This window comes from Ochotona princeps, chromosome 25 (assembly GCF_030435755.1).
Source record: "Ochotona princeps isolate mOchPri1 chromosome 25, mOchPri1.hap1, whole genome shotgun sequence".
Taxonomy (NCBI): domain Eukaryota; kingdom Metazoa; phylum Chordata; class Mammalia; order Lagomorpha; family Ochotonidae; genus Ochotona; species Ochotona princeps.
Window position 1 is genome coordinate 12,093,649 of NC_080856.1, and position 21,410 is coordinate 12,115,058.

The following is a 21,410-nucleotide window of genomic DNA, read 5'->3' on the forward strand; positions in this document are numbered from 1 at the left end:
CTCATGGCCTGGGAAAGCAGTCGAGGACGACTCAAAGCCTTGGGACCCTGCACCCACGTGGGAGACCTGGAAGAAGTTCCTGGCTCCTGGCTTTGGATAGGCTCAGCTCTGGCAGCTGGGGTCACTTGGGGAGTGAATCATCGGATGGAAGATCTTCCTCTCTGTTTCTCCTCCTCTATATATCTAACTTTGCAATATAAATAAATCAATCTTAAAAAAAAGAATAAAGGGAAAGACAATGAAATTATCTCAAGCTATGTAGTAAACGTATTAGAAAAATTTAACACCAGTTCAGGATAGAGGCCCTTGGCTAACTAGGAAGAGCTGGGGATATCTTGAGTCTGGCAGAGTTGACATGAAAAGCTATGACACGCATCATATCTAAAGAAGAAACACAGAGATGGGGTGGGACAAGGGTGCCCATTTTCTCCGTATCTGTTTACCACTCTACTGGAAGTCCAAGACACTGAGAATAAGCTAAGGAGAAAATGATTAGAAAAGTATCACAATTCATGAAAAACGAGGCTACCTATGTGCCAAGGAATCTACAAAAGTGAATAACCAAATTTAACAATGTTGCTGGTCCAAAGTCAACATTTCAAAATGATTTGCAGAGTAGTCACTAAGTAAGAGATATTATTATTATTTTTATTTCCATATTTGGAGGGTAGTTAATAGAATGCATTCATGTTGTGAAAATCCATTGCTTTCCACTTCCAATTAGCACATTTTTTTTGACACATACATCACTGGTTCACTGCCCAAATGGTCGCAATGGCCAGAGCCGAGCTGATCTGAAGCCAGGAGCCAAGAGCTTTCTCTGAGACTACCACATGGATTTAGTTTCCCAAGGCTTTGGGCTAAACTCTACTGCTTTCTCAGGCCACAAACAGGGAACTGCATGGAAAGTGGAGCAGCTGGGCCACAAACTAGTGCCCGTATGAGATGCCAATACTTGGATGTGGAGGAATAAACAGTAGTGCCATAGCACCATCCCCACAGAAAGTGTGTGTTATCTAGTGGAGCTAGGGTTACTGTTCTGCCAGATGGAAAAGTTCTGGAATTGATTGCAAAACAATGTGGATATATTGACTACTTCTGAGCTGCCAGATGGAAAAGTTCTGGAATTGATTACAAAACAATGTGGATATATTGACTACTTCTGAGCTATACATGTAAAAATCTATGTTATATGCATTTTACTAAAATTGAAATATTTGAGTTCAAATTAGAAAACATAGGTTCCATTACTAAAGATAAGTGAATCTAAATAATAAACTGGGAAATCAAGACAAGACCTGGTGGTCTAACATTAGAGAAACTGCACCTCCCACATTCCAAGCTGAGCAAAACTGAAAGTCACAGTGACAAAAAATGGAGCACTTCTCTCAAAAACTCACAGTTCCCAGGGCTAAGCACCCGTATGGGTGCTACTGTATGTTCCAGCTGCTCCACTTCCAATCCATCACCTGCTTATGGTGTAGGAAAGCAGCGGAGGCTGTCCTAATCCCTTGTGCTCCTGCACGCACGTGGGAGAACCAGAAGTTCCTGGGTCCCAGCTTTGTATTCAGCTCAGTTTTGGCTAATGTGGCCATTTGGGGAATGAACCAGCAGACGGAAGATATTTCTGTCTCTCCTTCTCTCTGTAATTCTGCCTTTCCAACAAAAATGAAATAACACCAAGAGAAAAGAAATTTACATTACTCCAGGAGTGAGACATGCTTATCACAAGAAATGTCATTTATTTAATAAGAGCTTTTGGATGATATAAGAATCTTATCACATTATGGACACCATAAATATATCTAGACAATAAAGTATCCCAGTCTTATTGTAATAGTTTGTAAAGTAGAGCTGAGAAAAGCTCATTTGGGTGCAAAAAAAAAAAAAAAACATTTGAAATCCATGCATGTTGTCATAATATGTACTTTCTATGAATTGTTAAAATATACACATATATTTCATGTTTACACATCAAAATAAAATTATCTTTTAACTATATCTCCATAAACTGTTTTAAAGTACCCCTGTACTTATTCTAACCAAGAATATGTGGGATTCTGTTGTGGCATAGCACATGAAGACACCACCTGTGATACCAGCATCCCATATGAGTGTTAGTTCTTACCCCAGAAGACCCTCGTCTGTCCCAGCCCCCTGTAATGACTCAGGAAACAGAGGCAGAGCATAGGTTAAGTGCTGAGGTCTCTGCCACCCACAAGGAAGATACAGATGAAATTCCTGGCTCTCAGCTTTGACCTGGTTCAGGGCTGGCCACTGAAGCCATCTAAGGAATGAACCAGTGGGTCTTCCTCTTTCTCTCTGCCTCTTTCTGTAACTCTTTCAAATAAATAAATAAATAATATGTATATAATTCATATATATATAAATATAAATAAATTCATATATATGTATATATGTATATATGTATATATATGTATATATATATATATATGAATATGTGGACACCCATAGAGTGAAGCAAGACATAATGGTTTGCTCATTCTTGAAAATTAAAGTCAGTGATTCAAGGTCAATGCCAATTCCTAAAAGGAGCTTGATCACAAAAAGTAAACTTCTAAAAAAAAAAAGCTTAAGTATTTATTTTATTTGAAAGATGGAGCAATGGATAAAAAGGAAAGTAGGAGAGAAAAGGAACGATAATCTTTCCCACCACCGGTTCACTCCTCAATAGTCAAACTACAACAGCTGTGGGAAGTTGAAGCCAGGAGTCTCAAACTCTATCCGGTTCCCGCATGGAGGAAGCAGGTGTCCTAGTACTTGATGCATCCTCTGCTGCCTTGCTAGGTGCCTTACTAAAGGAACCAGGCAGAAGTGCAGTGGCCAGGGATAGAATTGGTTTTCCAAAATAGGATTCCAGCATCGCAGAAAACAACTTAGCTCACTCTCCATGATGATGGACCTGAGAGTACTTACAATTACAGCAGCATCCGAAGAATACCAGAATTACAGAGAAAGAATCAATCCCATAATGACCCATTTCTGCACTGATTAGATAATTGGGAACATGAGTCTTCAGTAGGCCAGGTATCAGATACAAGAACATAACAGCGGTGTTCATTCCGGAAAATGTCAGGAATTAAGGGAATTTTCACTCTTCCAACATCCTTGCTGTTGAAAGAATTCTTGAGTAGTTGTGCAAGTCTGTATCTTCATGCAGGAAAACTGACTCTACTACTCCAGCCAAATGACTACTGTACTGTTGATTAAAAGGACCCTCTACAGGGCCAGCATTGTGGCACAGTAGACTAAGCCTTGGACTATGGCACATGCATCCTATGTGAGGGCTGACTCCAGTCCCAGCTGCCCCACATCCAATCCAGTCCATGTTAATACACCTGAGAGAGAGCACTGGAAGACGGCCCAAGGACTTGGGTACCTGTCATCCACATGTTTCAAATAAACAAATCCATTTTTTTTTCCTTAAGGAAGGACTCTGCAAGTTCTGTTACAATTGACTGAAAACTATCTAACCTGCTGAAGGGTCTTCATTCACCAAAATCATGGTTGTACCCTTTGGTTAGAGTTAGAGCCGTGGCTGGGAAGTGACTTGGGGTAAATTCTGGTTCTTTTGTGCAAGGCGCTGCCTGAACATCATATCCTCCTGCATGAGATGCATGGAAGGATACATGTTAACAAAGTGGCAAAGAAACAGAGGTTTCAGAATGGACTGTAATAGATGTGACACTGGAAAGAAGTGTCGCCCCTTCATAAACAGGTAGAATTTGTGAAGACAATTTTAACTACTCCCAACAAAATTATGCTTGGGAAATGTGGATGGATTTGCTTTAAAAGAACATACATACCCCACAAACATGACTTCCTGCACAGGCTCCACCCACCCAAATGGCAGAGCAGGCAAATTCCTGGCTGTCTCTTAGACTGCTCTAGTCCTGCCGGTTAGGAGCATTCGGGAAGTGAAAAGCTCTTACCTTCTTCCTTTTCAAACAAACAAAATAAGAGCACTGAGAAAAGAGTCCTCAATTTTGTTTCTGAACAAAAACAAAAAATAAACAGGATTCTTGTTCGTTTGGAACTGTAATGGTCCGGAATTATTTCTGATTAACAAACAGAATGGTCTCCTATGCTAGTGTCTTGATTCCATTAAGGAACACTGGAGAAAAGTCACTAATGGGAACCTCTGAGGTCAGAACTGAGACGGCAGGATTCAAAGTTGTTTATTCATGAGCTCGGGACAGCCTGTGTTTCTTCAAGAATGTCATGCTTTGTTACTAGAAGAAAATTTGAATGACTGTTAAAACCTTCAGTGCTAGACTAAGAATATCATCCTAATGTATAGGCTGTGAAGTAAATAATCCTCTTCCCAATGCCGAGGACATGTTTTGAGGGGAGAACTTAATCAGAGAAACCGCCAGTCTTTCATCAATGGTGAGATGAAAATGGGTTATTCAAGATGCTGAAATGAATTACTGCAAATATATGTGCACTTTTGGTCACTGCTTTTTGATGAAGAAAATATTGTGCATAATAACTTGAGAATGTATTTAACATAAATTATATTTGCATGAATTATGTTTATTCATATGGTCAGATACATAATGGCTTGCTTGATAAATGGATGATTAGACTTATAATCAGCCCAACAGGGACCTGCTTCAGAAAATTCTCTTCTGGGGGCATCTGACTTCCTTTATGTTTTCCGTTTGCTTTTAAGCAGTGGAGCAGAGCTGAATCTGGACACCCAAAAAAGCTTAACTCGTAGCTTCCAGTTCACAATATGGGCATCGCCTTCTCAGGCTGGGATGTCCAGAGAAATTTCACAATAGATTACCACAGACTCTAAAGTGCCCAGAGGCACAACAAAGAGGTCAGTGAAAACCCACTCCAAGGAAAGGGCACTATTAACAAAGAGAAAGCATTCCCAAGGGAGCCAGGATTTCTGTCTTGCATACTGTAAGGAAAATACGATACTCAGGAATGAGAGAGAAGAATGACTTCCTACCCAAGAGATTTTAATCATCTGGTTTTGGTGATCCAACTACTGTCTGCACTTGACACTTGGCATGCGACATTTTGATGTGCAATATATGGGGAGGGGGAGAGTTGAGATATTTCCCAACCTTATTCTGCTGAAACTAGTCTTACTTTTTTTCTCTCTCTTTATTTTAAATAAAAGGACTGATTTGTTTATAACTGAAAGGCAGAGTGACAAGGAGAGGCTAAGGAGAGAGATCGCATTCACTGGTCCGCTACCCAAATGCATGCAGCAAGAACAGGGTCAAGTGAAAAGGCAGGAGCCAGGAGGCAGCAGGATGACGTGGGTGTTTGCATTCCCAGTCATGGTATCTGAACTGAGTTTCTAACTCTAATCATCAGATGATCTCCCCCAGCCAACATGGGATTTGGGGAGCAGAGAAGGTGTTCTTACTGTTTCTCTTTCTCTGTTGCTCTGTCACCAAAATAAATCATGCAGCAAAATGTTGGCAGGTGGTTAAGACGTACGTTAAGGTACCTGTGTTTTAATTTGAGTACCTGTGTTTCATACCTAGCTTTTGGCTCTTGCTCACTGAGACATTGAAAAGTAACAATGATGGGTCCCTGTCCCCACATGGGAGATCGAGACAGAGTTCCCAGCTCTAGGCTTTGGTCTAGCCCAGTCTCAGTTATAATAAAAATTTAGGGGGGCAGTACCATGGTGTGATAGGTGCCAGCATGCCATACGCATGCTGATTCGTGGCCTGGGTGTTCCATTCCCATCCAGCTCCCCGCTTATGGCCTGGGCAAACAGTACAAGATGGTCCAAAGCCTGGAGTCCTCACACGCATGTGGGAGACCCAGGAGAAACTCCTGGCTCCTGACTTTGGATATGGCTCAGCTTCAGCCTTTGTGACCATTTGGGGAGTGAACCAGTGGATAGAAGACCTCTCTCTCTCTCTCTCTCTTTCTCTCTCTCTTCTGTAAAATCCGTCTTTCAAATAAAAAGGGGGTGGGGCTTGGCAGAGTAGCTCAATCCTTCCCAACAGGTGCCTGGATCCAATATGGGCACTGGTTCATACCCTGGTTGCTTCAATTCCCATCTAGCTCTCTGTTTATGGCCTATGAAAGCAGTAGGGGAATGGATCAAAGATTTGGGACCCTGCACCCATGTGAGAGCCCTAGAAGAAGCTGCTGGCTTTGGATTGGCTCAGCTCTGGCAACTGTGGCCAACTGGGAGAGAGAATCAGCACGTGGAAAGTCTTTCTGTCTCTGGACATTTGATCTGCCTTTCCAATAAAAATGAATACATCTTTATGAAAAATGAAAATAAGATAAATCTTTAAAAAAAATAAAAAAACACATTTGACAAGTAAACCAGTGGACCTCACTCTGTTTCTATGTCTCTGTGTCTGAAATGAATTAAAAACAATATATATATATACATATATATATATATAGTCTCATGATTAGATCTGGCTCTTTTTTCTACTTAGTGTTTTTAAATTTCCCTTTTCATTCATTGACGTTACTCAGTTTTTAAAAAATGCATTGATGATGCATGATGATGTAATAATGCAAGAGCTCCAAGCTGAGGACACCGACAAAGTCAGGAATTCCTGTTCAAAAACACATTCAATCTGAAATCCACTTGCTAAGCTTGAATAAAACAAAGCACTAATCAGGGAGCTCTGAAAATACATAATGACACAAAGTTTGATTGACAGCCTAATTAACTTGGGACTGGGGCTAAAGGTGGGGTAGAGAGCCAAATGTACATGATTTGCTCAAGCTAAACCTTCCATTAACCCCACAGGATACTTTTAAACTTTAATAGGCAGATCGAATTTGTTTTCTAAAAAAGAGTTTACATTGTATTTACTTCATTATCTAGAAGAATTATGTAGAGTTTATTGAAATATTATAACCAAACTATTCTTTTTGGAGAATGCGTGTTTATATATAAGTTTAAAAATAGGTTACTTTTAAACACATAATCAACTATGCAATTATTCCTTTCTTGAAATTTATGAATATTTTGCACCAGTTCTTTTTCTTTTTTTTTTTTGTAAAATAAGTATTTTAGAAAATTAGTCCCTTAATAACTTCACTCAATAGCAGTGATTCCAAAGAAAGAAACTGCCTTAGAAAAACTTAGCTGAAAAGCTTTTACTAGTATTTAAAGACCTGGCCTTTTGGCATTTAGTGGTTTAATCAACTGAAAAATCTTTATTTCATGTGTATACTTCTATAGCAGCAAATAGATTAGATGAAGGGTAAAACCTTTTTGCAGTGTAGGCTGCGCTTCACTAAATTTAGTGCATTTGGTGGCCAAATTCTTCTCAAAGATTTATGACAATAAAATTTAATGTTATATTTAACAGAGTTTTCCAGAAACGTGTTATAGAAAGCAAGATGCTCTGCATAGAAAGGGACCTGAGGTCAAGTACATATTGCAAACAGTTTACATGCCATGACTCAAAATGCACCAAAGGCATTTGAACAATAATCAACAAAATATTAGTTAATAAGAAGAAACAAGTCTCCATTGATTGTATTACAGCAAGATGGAAGAGAGAACAATGGTTAAGTATTTACATCAAAGAGTGGAATTGGGCATGTCATGGTATGCAGTGGGTGAGCCTGGGCAGTTGTTCTGTAAATTAGTACTGAGATCCAGGCTTCTGTATGTCTCTAAAAGATTCTCATTTTGATTTAGCAATTATCTGATGAGCTTAACAAAAAAGGGAACTTAAGGGTGTGAATCTATGTACGTGCACACCTACGCAAAATTTCTCTAAAACTGTTTGAAATCATTAACTAAAAGTGCATAGTTTATTTCAAAACCCTTATTTTTAAACAACTGGAAATAATATCTCAGTGGGAACTCTTCAATTCCGAATTTTAGCAGTCAATACTTTCAACCTCAGAGGATCTGTGGAGTCCAAGGTACTAGATGAAGACACATATTTATACACAGGTGAACCAAACTGAAGACAATAAAAACAAAGAGTTCGAGTGACCCTCGAATGTTTTATCATTCAGTTGACAAAGCTGAACTTGGTGCCTCAATTTGTTGCAACAGAGGATGATAGCTAACTCATTATTTGAAGAAACCACTTGAGGTAAATGGGCATTCATAGAAATATCAAGCTGATGTCAAAAGATGCCGATGTTTAACAGAATAGAATGTTGCACTGCTTTCATCTTTTTTAGCTATGTTGCCTGTAATTCCATTTTTGTCCTACCCATTGTTCCAACACAATGTATTTTATAGCTACAATCCTTGAGCGTCCAAAGGGACAGGTTAAAGGTAGTTTCAGACTATTACCATTATTTGAAAGTCAATCTGAAGATGAAAGGGCAATTAGAAAGGAGGGCAATATTTGCAAATTTGGATTGAAATAGATCAGCAAAGAAAATAGGACCTCAGAGAAATGGACAATGATGCTACTCCATGAATGCTAAAGCAGGGATAGAAGTTAACAGTCTTCTTAAAAGGCATTATGTTTGTGAGAACTCTCATGTGCTAGTGTGTATGTTTCACCTAAAGTCAACTAAAGTAATGGGCCCAGCATGATAGCTTAGTGGCTAAAGTCCACATCTTGGATGTGCTGGGATCCCACATAGGCGCCAGTTCATGTCCCGGCTGCTCCACTTCCCTTCCAGCTCCCTGCTTGTGGCCTGGAAGCACAGTGGAGGGCGACTCAAGGCCTTGGGACCCTGCAGCTGTGTGGGAGACCCAGAAAAAGCCCCTGGCTCCTGGCTTCAGATCGGCTCAGGTCTGGTGTTGGGGCCACTTGGGGAGTGAACCAGCAGACAGAAGTTCTTTCTGTCACTCCTTTTCTCTGTAAAATCTGACTTTCCAATATAAATAAATGTTTTTTAAAAAATCGAACAACAGAGTGCAACAGATTACACTAATGACTTAAATAAGCACATCTATATCAATGTAAAATAATAATGTGAAAATGTAAGACTGGCAAAAAAATGCATATTTAACTAAATAATGGTGATATCTCAGTGGTCTTTATGCGGTTCTATATCATAGTCATCACAGGTTGGTTTTGATATTTAAGTAATTTAATATTAAAACTAATATCTTCTTTCATCACACTGGTTACATTTCAAGCATTCAGTGGATAGATCTGGTTGGTGATTCTTGTCAGACAGAACACATATAGCTTATACCCATGACTGTAGGACATTCTATGGGCAGTGTTGCTAAGAATGCCATCAAGAGAACATATCAACTCCAAGATACTTGCAGGACATGTGAGAAAAAACCTAAACCAGTAGCCACAGTACAGCCTTTTCTTGCTTCTGGGATCATGTGCCACACTGTGGCAAGTCTCTTCTGGAATGATCATCTCATTTTACAGACCACAATCGATACCCAGAGAGGCACAAACGGCTCACCTGAGGCCATACAGAGTGCATGCAGACCTATGAGTAGATTTTCAGATGTCAGCCTCCACTCAAAACACAAATGAGCATAATTCATTACAAGGTAGTTCAACACAGAAATTACTGTCATGACATATTAAAAGAATATTTTTAATTCCATCGGGCTGCCACTGTAGTGTAGTGGGTAAAGCTTCTGCCTGTTGCAGCTGGTATAACATACCGGTGCTGCTGTGTGTCCCAACTGCTCCACTTCTGGTCCAGCTTCCTGCTAATCTGGCTTGGAAAGCAACAGTGGATGGTCCAGGACCATGGGCACCTACACCCCCACTGGAGACCAGGAAGAGGTTCCCAGCTCCTGGCTTCTGACAGACTCAGCTCTGGCCATTGCAGCCTTTTGGGGAATGAGTCAGTGGATAGAAGAGTCTCTCTTTCTCTCCCTCTTTCTCTCTCTCCATGTCTTTCCCCGTGTCCCTCTCTGTAGCTTTACACTTCAAATAAATAAACAAATCTTTAAAACAAGAAAAATAAGTCTCTGTTATCTTGTTCTAAAAATTAGTTTTTAAGAAAGTATGAAATAAGTGCTATCACTATGCCAATCTTATTTTTAAATGGTGCAGCTCAACAAGACTCCAATAAACATTTTATACTGAATTTTAAACAATTAAGAATTATCAATATAAAATAACAATAAAAGTATAAAAATTCAGTAATTCAGTCATTTAATGCTTATAGTTGTTAAGGTGATAATGTCGAACGCCTGGTTTCTAGGTACTCACAGTGTATTGGAATTTAGCTTTAGTTTAGTCCAAAAGTTATTGGATATAATGCATTATTTTATAATGCAAAAAGATTTTATTGGATTTGTCTGAGCATGAAAAATATTTTGAGAAAAGGGACCACGACAAAAATAAAACAGTTTTATGAGAACAAGGTCATGAATTAAAATCTCTTTTGTCACTAGGATTTCTGAGTCTATGAATTCTCTTACACACACACACACACACACACACACGTACACACAATATAATCAAACCATCCCCTGTTAAAAACAGTATAAGGGTGGATAGAGCAGGTTAAGCAGTCGCTTGCAATGGCCTACATCCCATATTACAAGGCCTGGTTCAAGTCCCGGCTGTCTGCTTCTTACGCAGCTTCCTGCTCACACATTCAGGAAGCAGCAATGATGGTTCCCATAGTCACCTTCCTGCCACTCACGTGGGAACCCCGGATGGAGCTCTGTGCTGCAGGCTTAACCTAGCAAGGTGTGGCTGTGAAGGCACTGGGGGGTTTCTCTCTCTCACCTCACTTTTGCTTTCCAGAGGTGAAAATAAAGATTAAAAACACACCAAGCTTATAGACATGCTCTGCATGGCCATGTGGGGGAAAGGAACGCATATACCTATCCTTCCAAAACGTCCTGCCAGATGTTCTTTCATCATCTTCCACCTCTGCCACACACACGTATCAGTCCTTGCCAAAGATGGAAGCATTATATTTTTCTGCCTAACTCTACTCTGAAAGACGGTATATTCTGTTGTCAAGTAGTTTCAGAGCAAGAAGGGCCCTCAAAGGGCCTAAATGGCTGTAATGCGTCCCTGCATACATCTGCATACATGAATCCCCACAGTAGGTTCTGTCTGGGCAACATCAACCTTCCCCTAGGAACAGATTTGCCGAGTTAATACAGGACCCCTTAGGCAGCCTGCAGGCAGCAGGAGAAAAGCCTGTATGAATCTTGCCCTGTGAGGGTCTTCCTGGCCCTTGATCCATAGTTTGGAGAGTCAGGCTTAAGAAATAGCAGGCTAGAAGGTTTGCTACAGTGCACATTAAAATGGCATAACTCTTTCCTCTAATATTTGGCCAAGATCACGGCTTTAAATTTTCATGATAGCCGCCGCACATGTAGGCAGAACATCTTTGGGTTACATTTTTTAGTACTAGAGAAGGAAAAATGTGACTCAAATTATATTTGATAGGAATCAAAACTACCTGGACTAAGTGAATTACATGAATAACAGCTAAAATTGGGGCTCTACAAGGGATGTTGCAAATCTACCACAGGATCTGTTGTTCTTAGGTAGGGAAGTGGTGCATCACAATCCATTATGTTGCATTTTCCAACAGGACATGGGAACATGGACAGTTACATAGTTAATGTCCATGAATATTTATTGCTCACATTCCTGTAATCTGTTATTTTAAAAAGAATCACTGACTTCTGGTTTAGTTTAATAGGATAAGCATATGTGTTTTTTGCCTTTGTGCAAAAAATAATAAAACTATATAAGTGCTGGGAAACACACACACACAGGACCAGGAAGTTTGTAAAAGCAGAAAGGGAGCAGACAAAACGGCCAAGTTAACACCTGGAAGATAACGAACAGCACAGCTTAAAACCCCAGTCACAAGCTCTCCACTTTGAACGGAACACAACGAGCCCAGATGCTGCACTCTGTAAGCATCACAGGGATGTGTCAAAGTCCAGCATTTAGAATGGGCTGGTTAGTACAGCACCTGATATCCCACACTCTCTCCACATCAGAATATGCTTTCGCTGTGTCTTGGTTGTGGCATACTGGATAAAGCTACCATTTAGAGTGCCAGCATCCCAAAAGCCACAAATCGAAGGCCCATTGCTTAACTTCCTATCCAGCACCCTGCTAATGCACCTACAAAAGCAAACAAAGACGGATCAAGTGCCTGGGCCCCTGTGAACACGGGAGAGATGTGGATGAAGCTCCTGGCTTTGGCTTGGTCCAGCCCCAGGCCCTGCAGCAACTGGAGAAATGATCCAGCTATGAGAAGACTTTTCTCTCCCTTTGCGTCTCTGAAACTCTGACTTTGAAATAGATAAATAAAATGACTTTTTTTAAAAAACGAATATTTTTTCCTACAGAAAGAATTTTTGCCATATCGAAAAGGCTGAGAAGAACATTAAGAGCTAAAAAAACAAACATACAAAAAGCAAAAAAAAAAAACAAAAAAAAAACAAAAAAACCAAAAACAAAAAAACATACCAAATTGGAGAAAGCACCTGATTTAAAGAAAAGAATGCAAAGGACAGTGGAACTGTGCTTACATTTAACCTCTAGCAACAATTTCAAATTCGCAAGTGAAGCTAGCAATAACAGATGGGACAAATGAAACACAATTCAGGAAACAGAAAAACAAAAAACAAACAAAAAAACCCATTTAAGATTCCTCTAATTGAGCCAAGTACCATAGCCCAGTGGCTAAAGTCCTCACCTTGCACACACCAGGATCCCATATGGGGACCAGTTCTAATCCCAGAAGCCCCACTCCCCATCCAGCTCCCTGCTTGTGGCCTGGGAAAGCAGTCAAGGACGGCCCAAAGCCTTGGGATCCTGCACCCATGTGGGAAACCCAGAAAAGCTCCTGGCTTCTGGTTTCAGTTTGGCTCATCTCTGACCTTTGTGCCCACTTGGGGAGTGAACTAGCAGATGGAAGATTTCTGCCTCTCCCTCTCTCTATAAACCTGACTTTCCAACAAAAATATTTTTTTTAAAAAGAATCTTCTAATTTGTCTGTTCAAAAAGGCATTAGCAGTTTTATAAACTAAAAAGAGAATGCTATTATTTTTCCATTAAAGAGTTAGCATTCATAGTAGAGAATCAATAGAAAAGGTAGAAAATTTTGAATTATCTGAATTATAATGAAAAACACTAGCATAACTTAAAAATAACAACTTAGTAAAAAAAAAATGGTGGTGGTAAAAGAAGTGGGAATGTGGAGAGGGCCACTGTGCCCTGCTTTAGAAGCATTTCAGGACCCCGTTCAATTCAGAAACTGGGATTAGAGGCAGCATACAGTAAACAGGCTCAGCTTTCCTTCCTCCCTCCTTCCTTCCTTCCTTCCTTCCTTCCTTCCTTCCTTCCTTCCTTCCTTCCTTCCTTCCTTCCTTCCTTCCTTCCTTCTTTAGCTATCTTTCTAAGGACAACCTTCAGGTGTGACCAGTCACCTGTGGCTTCCTGAGTGCTACGGAAAAGCAGTTCCCTTTGGATCCCAGAGGGCAACCATCATGCAGAAAGTAGGAGTTTTAAATTCCTTGAGAATTAAGAATATTTCATTTTCCATTTGCAAGAAACCTGAAAAGATGGAAATTATGCAAGGTATTTTCTTCTGGGGCTGTGTAAGAAGAGCCACTTCTTATTAATTTGGCTTATTTTATCATTTTTAAAACATTGAGCAGGCATTACTTCATTCCTTGAAAGTGTGTTTTTAACAAAAAATCTGATTCAACAGTGGCCTGAGACTAGGTGATTAAAAATTGAATGAGTTTAAGAAATATTAAAGGTAATTAGAAAGTGGGATGAGATGCCAATATCATCAAAAGTTCCTCAGAAAGATGGATTTAATTATCGCATACTGCAAAAATAAGTAGCTGATTTGAATGTTGAGAACCCATTGCATTACTAGTGAGGGAATGTTCCCCCTACTTCCACAGCTTTAGGAAGTGTTTCTGTATTTTTGTGACTTTACGCCTTTCCTGAAAGCATTTTCTTAAAAATGTTGACAGTATGAATCAGCACTACTTAAGCTGGATTAGTCACAACCTTCCAATTTTAATAACTGTTGCTTTTAAGTATTTAAAATTGGTTCTTTCAAAGAATTAAAGCTAGAACTTAGTAAGGATAACAAAATTGTAAAGCAAATAGTGAGTACCTACTAAGTTCAGTTTTAAAGTAATTTTTACTAATTATCAAACCAGTATACTTCTATTTGTAAAGCTGCCTTCGCTGATATAAAGTACATTTTGTAAATGCGGTTCCATAGAAGGAAGTTTCACTCTACTTTAAAAGAAACTAACACAGTGACCAGCATGTTGTTAAAAATAGAAGTAAATATTAAGCAGAAGAACTGCACAAACTGCTGTCTGGAATACATGTAGTCGGATTATTGTTTTGAGGGAAAATCTCAGTAAACGTGGAAACGCACTTAATCAAATACTTATTATGTCACCATTTCAAAACTTACAAATCAAAATAACTTACGCTAATACAATATTTGGAAAAAGTTCATTTTTTAAAAATTTAAAAACACTTCAACATCAATTTATGAAAATTTAAAAAATTAAACTCAGAGAAATGATTGAACAGTAATACTATGACAAGCTGTCAAATGTTTTATAAGATGCAAATACTGTTGAAATATATGTGCATATTTAATACATGGCTAAACATCATCAAGCATTTCATAAAGTGTCATTTAATTGAACAAATGATAATAAGGTATTTATAAATAGAATCTTAATAGAGGAGTAAACACAACTAAAAATACTTCTAAGAATGCATGTTACAATATCCTCCCAACATCCCACAGATCATCTTTTCATTTCTGAAATAACAGGACACATGAAGACTAAACAATGTAAAACCACTTGTAAACTTCATACTTGTTCAGTAGACTTGTTTCAGTCCAATCATTGTGTCTAGCCTATAGTCAGGAATCACTAAGCAAAAACTTCTGTGAGGTTGGGGATGGCACTGTATTGTAACCCCTAAAAGTTGCTGCGTGCAGTGCCATGGGCAGATTAGTGTCTGGGCTGCTCTGCTCTAGATCCAGGTCTTTTGGAATGGCCTGGGGAAATCAGCTGACGATGCTACAATCCACATGAGCTCTTTCTATCTCTTCCTCTCTTTGTGGTTCTGGCTTTCAAATTAAATAATCAAATCTTGCTTAAAAATTCCGTGAAGCAAATTAGTTGCATGTTGTAGGAAAAACTCCAAAAGCGTTAAATTATCGAAACTATGCTAATTTTCAACTGCATGTACCCCAAACAATTAGTCTGTGCAGTTCTGTCAAACACACACACACACAATAGTAAAAACAACAATAAATATAATCACAGCATAAAGCCCTGTTTTCTTTACAATTACAGTACTAAACAAAATAGCAAACAATAACAATCTTAAATAGTTCTTGAAACACAAATTCATCTGCAAACTATTTTGTTTCATCCACTATATCTATTTATCCGTTCACAGATGCAAATGTATTTAAAACAATATGATCAAACTTTGTATTCCCATGGAAATACTTTGCTTCATGTTTTTCAACCTATGATGAGCCTATAAATCAACCAAGTATCGTGGAAAAGTACAGACATTCTCATGTAGGGCCTCAGACTGTGCTTCTAGTATTTTCTGAACAGGTGATATGGCTCTGGAATAATCTTGACCAATCCCTGGGACCACATGGGTCTCTTATCAGAAATACAGATCTTTTGACTGTCTCACCAATAATTCTCTAAGTTGGTATGCAATTGAGAAATATGCAACTGAGATGGATATGCAAGTTTGAGGTCACTGATTCAAAGAAGGCAGATGTAACAAAGATTGTATCTATTCCTGAATATATTACTACTTCTTTATACACTTTCAGGACTCTTTGAAAAACAACAAAAATGATGATCCATGCAACAATACATTTAAAGTTTCTTAATGATACCTTTTCACTCAAAACTACAATCCTTTCCTTTCTCATTCAATGAAGACTAGATTAAGCATTACCATTGACAAAAGCAAACAAAATCACACCCAAGTATAATAAAAATAGTACTTACTATGCACCAAGCCACTTCGTAAGAAATATAACTGCATTTCTGATTATGTAGCATAGAACAGAAATACAAAACAATTTGCTTCCAAAATAATCACATTCTACACAGTAAAGAACAAAAGGTGAAGTAATTTTCCACTCCATTCACGTTTTATGGGAGCAACAACATGAAAACAACTTAGTCAGGATATGACAGGAACTGTCCTACCACTTCAGGCAGAGACATGAGTGGGTTCAGGGATGGAGGTGGGAAAGGAATGGACAGATTTAGGGCACGATGAATGTTCGACTACTTTTGAAAGTTGGTTAAAAATAGCAAGTACCGAGACATGTGGCAGCGGGGCAGACTTTACAAAAACAGCACTGAGAAATGTCAACTAAGACTGTCAAACAGAAGACAAAATTGAACAAGAGCAAAGTATTGGCTCAAGAAAGGCAAGAAAGGGTAAACTAATGTGCAAAAAACATAGGATTTTTAAAAAATCAACCGAGTTTTGAAACCAAGAATTACATCACCTCCTAGATCAGGTCCTTTTTGAATTCCTGTCCTGAAGTGGGTGAAGCTGAAAAATTCCTGGTTCCTAGCTGGTGGTGACAAGTGATGTGAAATTAAGGTGCTTAAGGACATGAAGGTCAGAAAAACCTATAGATGCTATTCTAATAGGTGATGGCGAAGGCATTCTTTTGTATGTTTGTATTGAAGTTTTAAAAAAAATCAGAAAATTGCTGCAGATGGTGTGTTATCAAGGACAGATCTTGGAGTCAGAGAGATCTGAGTGTTTAATCTTGGCTCAGTCACTTACTGAAATGTGATCCTACATGGATTATTTTACTTTTCAGTTACATTCAGTTCCCTCAAGTGAAAAATTAGGTATAAATGGACATAATAAAAATTACTGCCTGGAGTTACTATATCTCAAAGAGGGGCCCTCTGTCTAAGTGACCAGTCATTCTTCTTTCCTCATAAAATCTGATCGATTTGATACTTTGATCAAAACCCCAGCGAAGGGCAGAGTGGAAAAACAATTATTTTCGAGAATGTCATCACCTGTGTTTCGCAAGTAACTGGGAATAAAGGAGAAAAGGATTGTTTTTAGTGTATTAAAATGAATTCTTTCAGTAAGAATGATGGAGAAGTTACTTGCTCGGAAGTCTCAGAACTATTTAGAAGCATACTGCTAACCACAAATCACTGGCAGAAATTAGGAGCTGATGGAAGGATTATTTATTTAGTTATCAGGGTTTCTGTTGTTAATATATTTTTTCAAATAAATTGATACACTCACTAGAACATGTATGTGGCAATAATATGAATTGATGGTGCCCATTCATCTGTATTTTTCCTCTCACATCTTAAAGTTATTTGTAATGAGTTGCTAGTGACTATGTACAAATAAGAAAAATCATCTGCCTTATCTTAGGAGAATTCACTCTTTCATGCTTAAATATTTCTGAATTTCATGTAGGAAATGTGTTTTCTACACTCATTAGTTTCATTTATATTCTTTGCATGTTTCTCTATTATTTCATTTTAGCACAGCCATAATCATGTAGCACATAAGACAAATCGTCTGAGAGTACAAACCTTCCCAGCTTGTATGTCCACATTTATGAAGAGGTACACATACACATATATGCATAGATATAAACATGTAAGTGGCCGATTATGTAAAAGAAAGCCTATAGGCTATTACTGAGTTCTATTTGGCAAGTTAAGGCTTTTACATGTACAGTTTTCTTTAGGCAAGAGAGTTTTTGTTGGACACATGATTAACAAATTATAGACTCAAATTGTTAGTACTGACGCAGCTTGTGAAGCAATATATCTACTTCACAAATATTTCTAAGTCAGCTTTTCATATAATTTCAATTCAGGGGATTGTCGCGTCAAGCAGCGCATGCCCTCCACTGACATTAAAACTGAACCCACGTGCTGTTGTTCAGGTCACTACTCACCGGTGTTCTGAAAACTTGCCATTACTAGAGTAGAGTTATGCCATCACCATGGGATGCACCACACAGCTCCAATGACATTGTGTGTATTTACTTCCAACTATTCAGGTTCTGGTCATAATGTAAAGAAACTTTGTTTGAACAGATTCACCGTGTTTTCAAGATAGAGAATAAAGTCATACACCAAGTGACAGAGTTCTACATGGTACTTCATTCATCCTTGGAGTGGAAGAACAGTTTGATATACTGACACTTTCCAAGGGGGTGGTCCTGAGGCCCTGCCCCAAAAGGATGGCTTCCGTCCCACTAGGCTCCACTTCTCACTCAGTATCGGCAAAAATCATGGCTTGTTTAGCCAGAGGATGTTTCTTACTATATTAATGAATGTAAAGGATAAGCTCATGATGCAGAATGCTGAAATCTGAGTATTGACTCAAGTTACCTCTGAGTTAACACAGTGCCCTCAATTTACTTAAGAAAGAACTGCCTCTTTTGTACAAACACAGATACTGATGGTGCTACAAATGCTACAGCAATATGTATTGCACACCTACTGGGTGTTAGTCAACATGCTAAGCTCTCATCAGAATTATAAAATTTCATTTTCACTACTAACAAAGTGAGATTTTTTTTGTTCTAATTTTGCTGGTTGAGAACATGAAAGGTCTAGTAATTTCCCCTAATATTCAATCCAGAAAATTTCTGGGATTTAGGGATGGACTTTTAGGTGTGTTGAATAGGATTTATGTATTCATAGAGAAATGAAAACAAAACAGAAAAAAATTCCTCAAAAATCACCTTCTCCCTCTTTCCTCGTTTCCTTTTAATCTACAAGCCCCATTAAAATGAAACATTCAGAAAGCAATCAGAACAGAGTAAAACTGTAAGGAGAAAGATCAAATGTGGTCAATGGAGTTTAAGCTGAATGGGATAGAAGCCACTTGATCAATGCCAGCTAAGTTTTATGTTTAGTTTACAGACCCAGCATATTTTGTTCATGAACACTCATTTGGCCCAATGCTAAAGGTTTTAAAAATAAGACCCAAAGAGCAATGACCTCAAGCCTTCAACATAATTGTGTTAGCAGTTGGAGTTAACACACAGAAACCTATTTAAGATAGTACTCGTATAAGTGTAAAAGCCTGTAGACAGTCTGACAATAAAATTATCTGGATAGGTGTTAGTGAGGTCATTCAGGCAGATGAGGTGTCAACAAGCTCTGGTTATGAATTAGTGAAACTGCGATACTATTTTCTGCTTAGAGAAGCCAAAGGTTGTGAAATTTAAGATCTTTACAGTCAGCCATTGGAAAGCTCTTTGATATAGCAGGAAAGAAAGACATCTGCACTTGTTAAAATTTGAAAGAAGAATAAAATAAATGATTTGTATGTTCCCGGATTTGAGTTAAAATTGATGCATATTTTAACAATGAAGTGAAAAGCATTGGAAATTAATCTCAGAATGAATCTCTCTTATCATATTGTGTCATCAACAAAAGAAGCTTATTTTTCTTTATGAAATACAGAGTTACAGTAAGTGTATAATATCGTTAATCTTAGAATATCAAATACACAACGTATGGAGCCCAAATACGACTTTAAAAACACCGTGGTAGATAGAATTTAAGATAACAGTTATCAGTGAGAGATGACATAAATAGATGTAATTACAAGCCTATACAAAATGAGTTGATAGAGATTTAATAAATTTAACGTATTGGTTTGTATGTAAAAATATCACTGCTGTTGAATAATGTGATACAGACAGGCACTATATATAGGATAGGTAATATCTGATGATTCCCAATAAGGCAGAAGATTAGTAAATACTCCTATAAAACACATATTTTTACTTAATTTTTTGTTATGAACTTGACACAGTTAGTAGGTGACAAAGGATGGTATACTGGAGAGCTTTCAAAATATATTTAGTATTACATTAATACTTTTAGCATTATTTTGTCAAGACCATTTAGCCTTCAACTTGCATTTGGCAACCAGAAGTGACTTCCCTAGCCCATTCCAACCCTACCTAACCTTCCATCTCAAGAGTTGACAGCACTTTTCTTCAAGCTTGTTAATAAATGTAAGATTTTTGTTTATTTGCTTCTATTTTATGTGAAGTGGAGATGGAAAACAATCAAGGATGACAATTAACTTAAATTGCTACTTGGACTACATGCCTGCAGATTTTGGTCTAGTATTTGTGAAGGTTGACCAACTCTGGAAATATGTGTAATATTAAACTAATCAAGTGCAGGCATCACGTAGGGTCTCTTAAAAAGAATCATCTGAGAATTAATATATTGATTCACAGGTTCTTATAAATATCAGTTTTGCACAAGATAAAGGGAGTGTGTTTGTCCTGTTACTTCTCTCTGTCCTTGTTCTACGTTTCTGACTTTCAGGCCGCTAATAATCATTTGGTGCTCTGGTGCAGCAGAGTACCACTGAGGCATACTGCACGTTCAAAATTTAATGACTATTAGAAGACAGCTAACCCTGTCATATAGACATTGTCCATGATGAATACTGGTATTTGCTCTAGTTTGTGACTTGATTTTAGGTCACATTCTGTGTAAATAATAAAGGAAAAAAATCAACAACTTACTGATATTTTAAAAAGTGTTTCTTTGGTGTTTTGCAGTCAAGAAGCATCCTCGTTGCTCAACAACTAATGTGGAATATTGAGTTTGGCTTACTCCAGGGACGGCCAGTGTCCACTTACACACTGCCAGGCTCCCCATCTTACACGGTTCATCGCTGACCTACTGATCTCACACACACATGCTGGTACTCTTTCTCTACAAACCGGAAGTAATGTCAGAGTCTGGCAGCAAACTCATACTCTTGTTTAACACAGGACTCAGGGCAGTCATGTACCAAGTGTATAACTCTGGACTGGGCAATGCGCCTGTGATCACCAACGTGGGCTACAAATCCTACCCTGACGCTGAGGAATTATTTAGTGTCATGTAAATGTGGTTATGTCAGTTCAGCCAAATCAACTACTATTTCCATAATTTTTGTTATATGTTGTGTTTCATTGTTATCACCAAAAAAAGAAAAAAAATCTCAGGAAGCTCAAATATTTTAGGATTGGAAGGAATAAAACTTCAAACCAGATCATTTGAAATCATCATGAAATCTGCACATATAAAATTTATCCTCAATACTATACATTGATTCTTTCTACAGAATAGTATAAATTATTGCTTGCACTTCCAACAGTGAAGTTGGAAAAGAAAAAGTGAATTTGCATTGCCTCTAACATGTTAAAAAATGGCTCATATTTTCCATAAAGAATGGCATTCCATGTTGACACAATGTTTAACAATAATCATTTTATATTATGTTACTGAAATAAATCTTCTTCATTCAGGAAGGCAATGATTATTTGTTTCTAACTTTGCAGTTGTGTTTCATTGGTTGTAATTTAGTTACATGAAAATGGTAGTAAAATCTAAATTTTGGGTGAATCAGTTTTAGGACTACTTTGACCCATTGAGACTAATC

The 21,410-nt window shown here is 38.1% G+C and overlaps 1 protein-coding gene across 11 annotated transcripts in view; it reads right to left on the reverse strand.

Moving 5' to 3' along the window:
• The window catches only part of FOXP2 (forkhead box P2), a 353,823-nt gene that overhangs the window by 85,655 nt on the left and 246,758 nt on the right, over window positions 1–21,410 (reverse strand). The gene's annotated exons all lie outside the window — the stretch shown is intronic.